Genomic DNA, 10,088 nt, shown 5'->3' with positions numbered 1-10,088 from the left:
AAGAAGTTGATGAGGAAAGAGCCAATTAATCAAGACTCCTTAGAAAATATTTGATAGAGTAATCAAGGGCACAAATGAAACAGTGTGGAGTTTTAGTACCGAATCGTTAATCATGTTACCAAATAAGGAAATCCAAGCATGATCTAATAATTTTAATTTTCACCACAGATCATAAAATAAATATATTAAAATAATTTCATAAACATATTGTTAATATATTACGTCTGTTGTATAAGAAAACTGTATTTGTGAATTTGAAACTCTTAGGTAACGGCGATATATTTTTTTACCTTTTTGATCGTAAGTTGTATGGGATTTCGCTATTTATCACACCACTTGGAAATTTTCTGTGATTGTAAAGTGATCATTAATGATGATTCATCGTTAGGTCAAAAGAGAAAAGCGAACTGGAAAACAATCAATTGGACGGGTTATTGAATACAAATTTTGTCCTGGAACACCCGAATGTCCATAATCCTGCATGTACTCCCCCAAATAACTTTTACAAAGAGAAGGAACCTTAAACTAAAAGCACCTTCTTGAGAAAAAAAAACATCCCTTTCTTCATGAAAACGAATAACATTAGGTCAAACGCTTATCTGGAAGAAATGTATAGACAAAACAATACAAAAATGTAAGACTGTAACAAGTGTTGGTCAATGATTTTGAAATAAATCCAAAAATAGCCTACTATACGCAACGAACCTTTGGCCATATGGAGCTCAAAAATGGTGGCCAAAAACCTCAACAAAAGAACAGCCAGGGTCAATCAAAGATATGACAAAGGTTGGGATGTTTTCACATTACAGGGGCAACAATCGCCCTATTTGTAAGCAATGAAAGTGGCACTGGGATTAGCCACCGTTTCATACATCCAGAGGACGGCATACGAGGTGCAACCAGACTCCTAGGATAAGGAAATGAAATAAAAATCGACAAGAGAAAGCTATCACAAAATCCTAAAAAAAAGTTCAAAATGAAAAATGTGTTTACATTTAGATTAGAACTTTGTCCAGGAGAACTGATGGATGAAATCCTCCTTTTTTTTACATAATATTAAATTGATCTGTAGACCTCCAGAAAATAGTTTCGAACTATCTGGGAATAAAGGCTCTAATTATTTGGAAATGCAGGTCTATTGAAATCACTGAGAGATTAAAAAAAGTATTTTAAGATGTTGAGTAAGGAATAGTCTTTTCCACAATAGGCATTTATTACGTCAGACGCGTATCGGTCTAATGTAGACATCCTCAGAGACTTTTTAAAATATAAATTGGTTTGACGGTTTTTTACATTACAAGTACAGAAGTCTGGACGATATGGACGTGGCGAGTAGTCTGTTTCTTGACTAAATGAATTGAAATCTTGAATATATGCCTACAGTGGAAAAGACAATTTATTTCCTACCCATCAACTTATTATGGAGTCCCAGAAAATCAGGATTTTAGACTTGAGGAAATGGCTTCACCCATCCTTTTGCAGAGAAATCGAAAGCAAAAACAGTTACGAATATACAATTCACATTTACACAGATGGAAGCAAAATAGATGGGAAAGTAGGATGCGCTTTTGCCGTACACGGAGAAAACGTTCCATACCATATCTGCTACTACAAGCTTTCCTCGCATTTCTCTAACAACCAGGCAGAGCTGATGGTGATAGAAGAGGCTCTTAAACGGATTCAAGGAAAAGCTATCAGCTTATCAGCACAGACAGCCAGACTTGTTAAAGTCCCGAAAAAGCATTGCAAGGACAGTCTAATGCATTTGGCAAATGTTAATCGATTTGTAAAGAAAAGGATGGAAAATCTCAATAAACTGGATTAAAGCGCACATCGGCATACAGGGGAATGAAGAAGCGGACCGAAAGGCAAAACAAGCAGCGAGAAACTTTCAACCTGGCACCGATATCGCATGCACTAAGAACAACCAGAGAAAACGTCAACTAGAATGGGATGAAATGTAGAAGAACACTGAGAACGGAAGTCAAACCAAAAAATTTTATCCCAACAATATCACACTCATATAAAACCACACAGATTTTCTCTGTTCGCGGAAAAAATAAAGCACACCTAAAAAGTTTCTTAGGAGGTGACACTTGCGGATGCGTATGAGGCGGAGCACAAAATTGGGAACACATTATTTTGGACTGTGCCAGGTTCGACAAGGAAAGATCCGAAAAATTAATTAATACATTTACTAGTTTTCGAGGTCCGCTTGACCAATTAATAATTAATTTGAAAAATGGCAAAAAGGAGGGAAAATTCAAAAGGGAGGTGTTGAGGTGGGAGGTTAGTGTCCGGGCGGATCGAAGTCACGATAGCTCAAGTGGAAGAGCAGCCGAAGGTCGTGGGTTCGAATCCCGCTCGTAACACTGACTTTTCAACTCAACTAAAAACCTTAATTAATTGAGATTAATTAATTAATACATTTAAAAAAGAATTTTTTCATTTATTAAAAAACTCAACTTTGATTTAATTTAAAATATTCAAAATATAATAATGTTAATTCAAGTCATTACGCGTTATGCTAATAATTATATTTAAAATGTCCATAAATATATCATTGATTATAGAAAACATGTAATATGTTACATGGAGCTAGTGGTAAATAAATTCCTTTTTATTAGGGGTAAGAGGGAAAAAAATCAGGTTGGACACCACCAAAAAATTATAAGTATTTTAAGGCATAATCGACCATATAATGTTTCGAAGTATATTAAACTTTTTATTTAATCTTCCCAAAGAGTTCTATAAGCCGAATCCCGTTAGAATTAACAATTGTGAGACTTTTTAGCTGGAATAATAGGCATTGTGCAAAGGCTGAATTTGAAAACTGCATCTCTTCATTAGCGAACCTCACAGCTAAAATCGTGGGAATTGGTCAAGGCGATTGAAAAAGGCGATGTATCCCGCGATTGTCCGAATTGTGCAACTGCTTCGTTTCGGCATGTACTTGCCCTTTAGACGGGGTTCGAGTCCATCCCTTTGGCATCACTGCCTATAACCTTTTGCCGTAGGAAAACGCGCTGTTCCGAATTGCGTAAAAGACCGTTTCGTCCACTCGTGCGCCTCTTGGGCAATTCGTGCCCCGAGGGGGCTTCCTTCCCGAGATGTATTCCGAAAGACGCTTTTTATCATTTTTTTTCCCCCAGCGGTTGGATAAACAAAAGCCCGGACAGGATAGGAGGCGTGAAATCAATTTGATACTTTTTTCTATTTGTTTGCCTATTTTTCGACCGGATAGGCTTGCGACAAGTATTTTGAAAAGCCTCGCCGTCATACATCGTTATCTATTTTAAAATTTAAAGCAGAATGAATTACTTGTAATATCGAATTAACCATGGCCGGTCTTGACCAACAAATCTCCAATTTTCAACGACCACCTTTAAATTACTTTAGCTTTATTAAACGAAACATTGTATACTGTACATTACACTATATACCCTTAAATTGTTTAAAATTACATTAAAATAATCATTTACATGTGTAAAGAAAAGTTTACCTGAAAGCATAACAATACAAAATTAAATACTTAGGAAATTATTTTTCTTTTTTCCTAAGGTTGCCCGCTTTTTGTTTTCATTTATTAAATTAACCATATTGGTGATAAATAATTTATCTATCATTGTTATTAGTATTTTGATATTTTATTACTTGGTTTTATATGTTATTTATTTATTATCAAGGATTTATAAATATCTACATATGTACCTGAAAGAGAAATTGTAAACTAACTCAGCTCTGAAGATGTTTTCAATTAAAGGAAAGCTTGGCATGATGGGAGTTTCTATGTTTCTGTGACCTAATACCTGATTATCACAAACATTAATGGAAAGAAATGCATTAAGCAAATTTGAAAGAAAGAAAAGCCCTCAGTTTCTTCGATAAGCTTTTTTGAAATTATCCTCTTCAACAGGGCTTAAACACTATTCCTAATTTCTTTACTAACTTTTTCGTTTCAACCAAAACGTTATATAAAACTTCGTATAAAATTCGAAGTCCTGATTAAGGCGACATATCCCTCGAAAACTTGATGAAGAAAAGGTGTTTTTCCTTTCTTTCAAATTTGCTTTATCCCTGATCGTTTACCTACAATCATAATAATAAGGTTGATTTCAAACACATCAACGAAATATTCATATTGTCAACAATAATGAAAACAACGCAATTTATATTTACACTTTTCATGTAAGGTCTTGGTTGAAATAAAAAAGTTAGTGTCACAAGCGGGATTCGAACCCACGACCTTCGGCTCAATACGCCGCTGCTCTGACAAGTCACAATAACTCAAGTGGTTAGAGCAGCGGCGTATTGAACCGAAGGTCGTGGGTTCGAATCCCGCTCGTGTCACTAACTTTTTCGTTAACCAAAAGTTACATAAAAAGATTAATTAATTAAATTAAGTAATTTGATCAATCCGACCACTAAATATAATGTATCTAGTATTTACAGTTAGATGTAAAAACCTGATAACGATTTTCTCAATTTTACTTTCTTTTCCTTCCAATATTCGGTTCTTCTGGACTGAATTCTTGTTTTAAGGGAGGAAAGAATCGAAATGAAATTAGGCACTGAGCAAGGAACATATAATAAGCATAGATTTTCATTCTGTAAGGTAACTACTGCTCATGATGTTAACCCTTCTGCGACTTTTCCTGAAAGTCTTTGTAACTACTCCTCATTTAATTGCGTCTTTATAGAGTCTTTAAAAAGTGTTGTGTATTAAGAAAAGCTACACATGCTAAAATGAAATGAATTGAAGCTACGATTAATTTCAATGTCAATATCTTGTCAATATACAATACATTCAATCAAATGGTTATAAAATTTTAGCGATAAGTTTTTGTAACTTCGGCTAATTTCGATAAGGTTTTATGAGATCCAGATATCTGAGCCAATAATAGATAAATAGGCATGAAGTACATACCAGCGCGTACTTAAAAGGCTTGTTAAATGAAGTGTCGGCTTTTAAATTCAATCCGTTGTGTTGTTCAATAATTCGATTTAATCCATTTTGTGTTTTTAACCAGTGTTTATTTAGTCATTACTGTTTAAACACTTAGAGAAGAGTGTTAAGGTGCTTTTCGTCCGAGGACTTGCATTCTTACATGGTAGGCTAATTTAAAATTGAGAGAAAATGGTGCATTTTTGCCATTTAATTGTGTTGTTTATTACTGCAAAGGAAAAACCGGTGCTCAGAGTGCTAAGAGAATTTGATGATGTGTAGGGTCGAAGCTTTAGGAGAAAGCACAGTATGCAAGTGGTTTGTTTGGTTCAGAAACGGAAATTTTGATTTGGAAGGCGCAAAGCGCGCAGGTTGTCCGTTTATGATGAGCAAATTCATGCTTTTGTAGCAATAACCCACAATTAACGAAGGCATCGCAGCGTAAAGGAGGTGTTTTTATGAGCTTCTTTCGCCTAACCAACACGTTAACTTTAGTGTATAATGCACCAAATTGGATCGGTTAAAGTCGGTAATTGACCAATAATGACCGGCGTTGGCACCACGATGGTTTTTCTTCGGGGGAGCGACACTCGCCCCCACATGTCTTTGCAGAAGACATTATTGGAGTGTGTCGGTTTTTCGCCATCTTCAGTGTGTTATTTCGGCAATTGTGTCGACAAACTTAAAACAAAACAGCAAGGATAGGGAGACCAAAAATGATCGGAATCGATTAAGCTACAGGTTCATCAGCTCGCAGATCCCAAGAGGAAATTTCAGACTGTCAGAAAAAGGAATAAAGAGGTTTCTGGTGAGTCCCAGCAAAATAGTTACAATCTATAGTATTTTTTTTAATTTAAATTAATTGTTTAATTAGAATGTTTGTCTTATTTCAAGACTTTCAAATTTTTAATTTCGTTTTAAAAGTGATACCGGAAACACAATTTTCAAGTGAATTAAAACTCGATTGTTTTCCAAAACCGGAGAATTACATCAGATTTTTGGTGGTTCTAAAAAAACGTTTTTGGTTTGCAATGTTTTCTGTCCTTCAACGTTGGGAAATTCGTCTGAAAAATTTTTATCAAACCGTGAGAGCACTTCAAGTATGCCAATCGATGGAGATTCGTTCAGTGTTAGTTTCTAAATTTTTTCTTGAAACAAAGGGGTAATGAATCTGTAGTTTAATCGTTTATAATCTCCGGCTACCGGTAAGTCTGGGTTAGCCAAATATTTTCAGGTTTTGGTACAATTGGTTGTTACAGAAGAAAAAGCTATATAAATTGAAACCTGAGATAAATGCAAAAGTGCACGATTTTGAGCAAAAGCGCAAAATTTAAAATTATTCTCCTGTAAAGTAGGTATTTCTGATTTATCTAAGTCCCTGTGCCTAAAAAATAACGGAAATTCAGTCAATTTCGTTTTTACGACCGATTCAGAATAGGCCATGCAATGTTAACAGACGGACACTTAATTTTGAGCAAAAGCCCATGCATGTGTACGGCAGGTTAGAGGCAAGAGAAAGGTTGCTCGATATTTTACAGATAAATGAAGGGAGCATTCTTGGTTCCATATAGAGAGAGCGTAGGAATGCTTTTTGATAAGAGAATTGTGCTTCAAAAAGACAGTGAGTTTATGGGTCTCCTATTTCGATTTTGGGAGTAAACATAGTTCTTTAATAGTATATAATATGATAGTCTTGCGCACCTAGGGTGTGTAGAGAGGGAATGCATTTATTGTCATGATTGTGTAGTGTGAGAGGCCTAATGGCGGAATATTGACTACCCATCCATCCTCAGTTAGGTACCTGCTAGTAGTTTATTGGAAATTGTAAAATTGTATTGGTGGAAATGCCGGTTGGCTGCGAGAAATGATAGGCTTAACTCGGTATATACATGTATGTAAGAAAGTAGGCTCATAATCACAACTGAAAGAAGATTGGAATAATCCAAGACGGCACGTGTAGATTCTGCAAAGAGGCAGAGGAGACGCCAACACACCTACTAACAAAATACTACACTTGCCAGCCGGAGGAAATGCTTTGTGAAGCACAATGTGACATTAGAAGAGATTCAACCATTGAAATCGGGCCTACTAATCAAGTTCCTTGATGAAATGGGACTCACCGGTTTGCTATAGGCACATATAGATCTTAAAGGGCGCAGTATATTACACCCCGACTATTACATCTTTATCTACTTATTTGATTGATACTTAGTGAGGAAGAATTCGTTTATTTGAATGAATTTAAACAAATCGTGAGACGGCAAATTTTGTTGAAGTGTCTAACTCTATTGTACATTTGTGTACTAAACCCTTTCTAAAAATACTTTTACTGAAACTCTGCTGTATATAAGCACAAGTTTTCAGCCACGTTCTATACGTAAAACGTGATTTATCTTCTTCCGTAGTCAAAGTGAGAACCGTATCTCACGGGCAGCGTGAAAGTCTAGTCTGTCAATCTTGAGCGCCGACGACCTGATTTAACTTTGTTCGCAATTTTATCTTGCCTCCTGGTCCACTTTTGGTAAATGGGACATTTATTGCGCCATTCTCTTTGCCCGCTCTTCTCAAAACTAAGCCTGATAATTGTTTTTTTTCTGATTTATCTGGAAAAGGAACGCGAAACAAAGGGGAAAAGTCGGCAATAGCACGTATTCCTGACTATGTTTCTGAAGATGACTGTTATAAATGAGCGTTTATAAATAACCGATTGATGTTTGTCCATGAGGTTGATAGTAGAGTATAAAAACGTAATCTCAGCATATTTGCTTTTTGGAAAATTTATCTCGAAACATATTTTTCACCTCCACGCTATTGCCTACTTGATAAACGTATTATTAATTGCTCAAATTATTTGAACATTTCTGTAAAATTGTAATCCGCGATTGTGTCGAACGTCCAATGAAAAAGTATTGAAGCTTGGTCTTCTTGCTGGGTCTAGTGGGTTTTGTTTAAGGTTTATTTCCAGTTAAGGTTTGTTTAAGTAAAATTCATCGACAGAAACAATTAGTACAAGAATTTTGTGACAATCGGTAAAATATGTCAGGCCAAAACAGCGAGACTATGCTGACCGTAATGACCGTACTTACGTGGTTATGTATCTGCTTTGGAAACTGCTTTACGTTTGTTGATTATTTTCTGTAATGTTCTTGTATATATTTTTTCATAATATTTTAAATAGCCATCAAAATAACAATGATTTTTAAGAACGTGAAAATTAAATTTAAAAACCAGTATATTTCATTTGTACAAAAATACACTTGTAAGCGCGTGCCCTATATAAATAATATTTATTTTATTTTATTTTTTTACGTGGGTTCTCAACAGCAGTCATCAACCCTCGGGGTGCCGGTGTTTTTGAAAAAAAAAGCCCATTTGTAAGTGTCAAGTTCGAATGTAGGGCCGCTGGAATCGAACCCGGGACCTTTACCTTACATTGATGAGCGCCTTGTCAACGCATAAACCATTGCCGCCACCGACGCCCCCATATAACTAATATAAAATATGTTAATGTTAAGGTACAATAACAAAAATATTCATAGTAATAAATTGTAAAATGATATGTAATTAAAAACTACACTCATTCACTAATACTACTCGTTTTCACCTTGGTCAATTTAAACGAGATCACTATCTTGTGGCACATTGTTATCGGACGGTAAATTGTGATCAAAATCTTAAAATGTAGTGTCAATAAGTCATAAATTCACATGAAGGATCAATTTCATAGTCTCTCTCTTTTTTGCTTGCTACAGGTTCAAATAATTTTAAAGCAAACTGTTTGTTAATCCTTGTGGTTGAATTATTATACATTATGTATACAAATATTTTAAGGTTATAAAGTAGTATGGAATTTTTATATATATATATTTTTTTTATTTTTTTTTATTTTTTTTTTGGTCGGAGTAGAATGATACTTCTCTACGTCAGGAGGTAAACTATGTAAATATAATATAAAAGACACAAAGTCATTTGATTTCCAGTCTGACTTCCAGAAATTGTGACCAAACGAAAAAACACTGGGAAACTGCAGAAAATCGTGAAATGCAATGACAATAAGTGGAAGCAATTTCATAGTATTTTTTTGTCTCACTTATTGTCATAGGTCCAAATATTTTAAAAACAATTTATTTTTTCTAGTGGTTTGCTTTTTTCGTATTATTATTATTGTATATTATGTATAAAAACGCAATGCTAGTATGAAATTTTTATTTTGTCCCCCGCATTAGCCAGAGTAAAGTCTACGTCAGAACTTGAACTTTGCAAATGCGTATAAGAGGCAAAAACGATTTAATTTACATCTCTTATAGAAATTGAGACAAAACGAAAAAACATAAATACATACATGGAAAACTGTGCCGATAAGACCCTTTGAAATTTGAATTGAAAGGAAGGAATAGGCCATAGGGTTGCAGGTGGATACCACAATTGGTTCAGACAGGTTCATTATTAGTTCAGTGAATTATTATAAATGTTGGCAATTTTCCTGGCAAATAGCCCACGTAGCATATCATGGTAATCTAGGAAAAAATTTAGTACAAAAACGGGATGGATTTATGAAGTCATGACAACAATATGACGAAGCCATTTTTAGAATAGACGATTTATCAAGTAGTGTTCATTGCCCATTAAAAAAATCTGGCTATACAGACTTTACTTCTAAAACTCTGAGATACCCAAAAACAGGCAAACCAATTGCTCTCACGAATTATGGCTTAGGCTGACAGTTAACTCTATTTCTCTAATACAAAAATATGGCTTTTCTCATTCGGAAAACGAATAACTCATTTTCGGTATAATCGACATACCAACATTATTTTTATCGCTTATATTTATGTAAAACAAACCTAAGACAGCATATAAATTAGTAGGATAATCTAAATATGACATAATAGGCAAAATGTTTTTATTAAAATTCCATTGTGTACATGATAATGCTTGTAAATTATAAAAATCAAAAACAAATTATAAAACATCTTTATTCCAATAATTTATATTTTGTAATATAAAAAATAAGATGTTTAGTTATTTGAAATGATTTAATTTTATGGACAGTCGAATGCTGTACCACTGAGCTATACCCCCACTTTTAATTTTATGGACAATGAAAAAAACAAAACAAAAAAAACTGCTACATGATTCAGAC

The sequence above is a fragment of the Cimex lectularius genome, unplaced genomic scaffold, assembly GCF_000648675.2.
Source record: "Cimex lectularius strain Harlan isolate CLEC.00 unplaced genomic scaffold, Clec_2.1 scaffold75, whole genome shotgun sequence".
Lineage (NCBI taxonomy): Eukaryota > Metazoa > Arthropoda > Insecta > Hemiptera > Cimicidae > Cimex > Cimex lectularius.
The sequence above is the reverse complement of the archived record's forward strand: the minus strand, read 5'-3'. Positions refer to the sequence as shown.